At 41.6% G+C, this 2594-nt stretch overlaps 1 non-coding gene across 1 annotated transcript; it reads right to left on the minus strand.

Annotated features, from left to right (window-relative positions):
• Positions 1-1022: 1022 nt before the first annotated feature.
• On the minus strand, positions 1023-1099 carry TRNAS-CGA (transfer RNA serine (anticodon CGA)). Its single transcript has one exon. It is a non-coding gene; the product is annotated as a tRNA-Ser (tRNA).
• Positions 1100-2594: the final 1495 nt, after the last annotated feature.

The raw sequence follows: 2594 nt of genomic DNA on the forward strand, positions 1-2594 counted from the left end.
TGTTAGGAGCATGCAGCTGTGAGCTCGCATCCGGGAGATAGTGGGTTCGAATCCCACTGTCGGCAGCCCTGAAGATGGTTTTCCGTGGTTTCCCATTTTCACTCCAGAAAAATGCTGGGGCTGTGCCTTAAGTCAGGCCACGGCCGTTTCCTTCCCATTCCTAAGCCTTTCCTATCACACCGTCGCCATAAGACCTATCTATGTCGATGCGACGTAAAGCAAATAGGAAAAAAAAAGAAAGTCCAGCAACAGGGCAGTTTTCTACTTACCTGCGATTCCTTCTCTTATTATCGCTTTACCAGCCATTGTATAGGGGAATCACACTTGTAAATGGTAATGGAACAGAAAAACTGCACTTTACAATACACCAGATAGTGACTTTTCCCGCTAGGTGACGGATACCTGGAGTGATATTTCTAAGTGCATGTGCCTCGGCTCAGAGCAGTATGGAAGCAAGAATCATTCGAAATCATTCCATAAGGTTTGTGGAAAGTCTGAAAAATACTTCCGGTTCATTCCTAAACATACACTCACGTGTTCCATAAATCCAAATGCTCAAAATGCCTACTGTTGCCATTGATACATGCATGAAACACGTCCGGGGTTCAATGCGATGGTGAGATATAGTGTTTGCTATACGCCATATCGTCTGGAATGGGCTACAGAAAGTTTTTTGCGTTCATAGATCTGTCTCTCTCAGCTTTGGCTTTGACAATTTGAAAGCGAGTGAGGTATGAGTCCTGTTAGTTATACCATTCCTCATGCAGCCGATGCCTGTGATAGACGGTGTAACAGTTTGGTTCACAGGGTCAGTTATTGTGCACATTTGTATGGGCTTGGGAGACTAGTGTGTAATAGTACCTTCTAGTTCTGCAAGGAAAACAACGACAAAGTATCACTGCTCAATGAATATTGAATTTTTACGACCGCATTGTAATCGAGACAGACTTTCAACGTATTAGGTCGTGTGACGTACATGTAGTACGTGTTGAAGAGATGTTGAGTACAGAACAAAAATGGCCAGCCGGACACCAGTGGGATCCGAACCCACAACCTCCCGATTTCGCGTCGGGTGCTCTACCAATTGAGCTATGGTGGCCTAGGCCATCTTTGTTCTGTTTGAAAGGATCTGAGCTACAGGTCTGGCACTGCTGCTAGCACACTGTAGAGTGCGTTTAAGTCGCCCGTTGTGGGGCATGTCAATGAATATTGAATTTTCACGACCGCATTGTAATCGAAACATCTCTTCAACACGTACTACATATACGTAACACGACCTAATATGTTGAAAGTCTGTTTCGATTATCACTGCTCATTTTCCTAATGCACATCTTCAGTGATGGCTCAGCTGTTTGTGAGAGTTGATAATGCCTCGGTTGGGGATCATTCCAGCCTTTGGACTAAAGTCTCGACATATCTATTGTGTAACAGTGAGGTATGGAGAAACTTCCAGAATACATTTCTCAGACGTAGAACAAGAAAATATGTTATATGGATAGGAGTCCGGAAACACTTTATTTCCGTGTTAGAAGTTACTTACTGCAAGTCTACGCAGTACATTAATCATGGGAAACATCTGCTAGGTTGTCATCTCTATCCTGCCATATGTACTGAGAAAGAGCTGCTTGAGGTTTTAAGGAATGCACTCGACGTTGCTAATTTCTGGTGACGCAAGTGTAATAGACTAATATAACTTGAAAATAATCTTCTTTAACCCTTATTATTATAATTATTATTATTATTATTATTATTATTATTATTATTATTATTATTATTATTATTATTATTTACGTACTTGTGTATGAACTTTATTTGGTATAATCATGATCGTATTATTTGTGAGGTTATGTCGTGAAACATCTGCTGTAGAAATATACCGGGTGGTACAGCTGCCCCTATTCACGCAGTTTTATGCAACCCGCAGATTATAGTCGAACCTAAAAATATTGACCTTGACTACTCACTACAATGTCTGCTTTTACAACGCTTTTCATAATTCGTTTATTCGTGTCAAGCAAATCAGCATTAATGATAAAATACCGATTGATGGTAAAGAATCGTGAAAATTATGTGTCGCAGAAACGTCCTGTACAGAGAATATTATTGGTGAATGACTAGAAGTAGCAGCAACACAACAGTGCTAAACAGCAACCCGTGATAGCCGAGCTTGCGAAAAGTTAGAGGTGAGTACCGGTGTTCGTTAGTAGGCGGTTCGAGTCCTGTGTACGACGAATATTTTTATTGCGTTGTTGATGTTCGTGAGAGTCGTGTTGTTGACGACAAATCTAAATCATGATCAGTTCTCATATTGCAGGTACTCAGCTATGTTTGTTTTTAAGGAGCTCTTAAAAGAGCTATTTGCAATAAAGTGAGATTGTACCGACAGCGGTGCGATGGTCTTATGCATGGCCATTCGATTAATGAAGCAAATGTTCAAAATGACCACCTGCTTCGTTAATGCACATCTGAGCACGGTGGAGGAGAGACATTCTTGCTTGCTGCAACATATGTGGTGGAATCTGCCTGCAGGCTTCCGTGATGAGCCGCCGTAAATGATTCGGGCTCTCAGGCTCCTGCTCATAGACTCTTTCCTT

This window comes from Anabrus simplex, chromosome 7, assembly GCF_040414725.1.
Source record: "Anabrus simplex isolate iqAnaSimp1 chromosome 7, ASM4041472v1, whole genome shotgun sequence".
Lineage (NCBI taxonomy): Eukaryota > Metazoa > Arthropoda > Insecta > Orthoptera > Tettigoniidae > Anabrus > Anabrus simplex.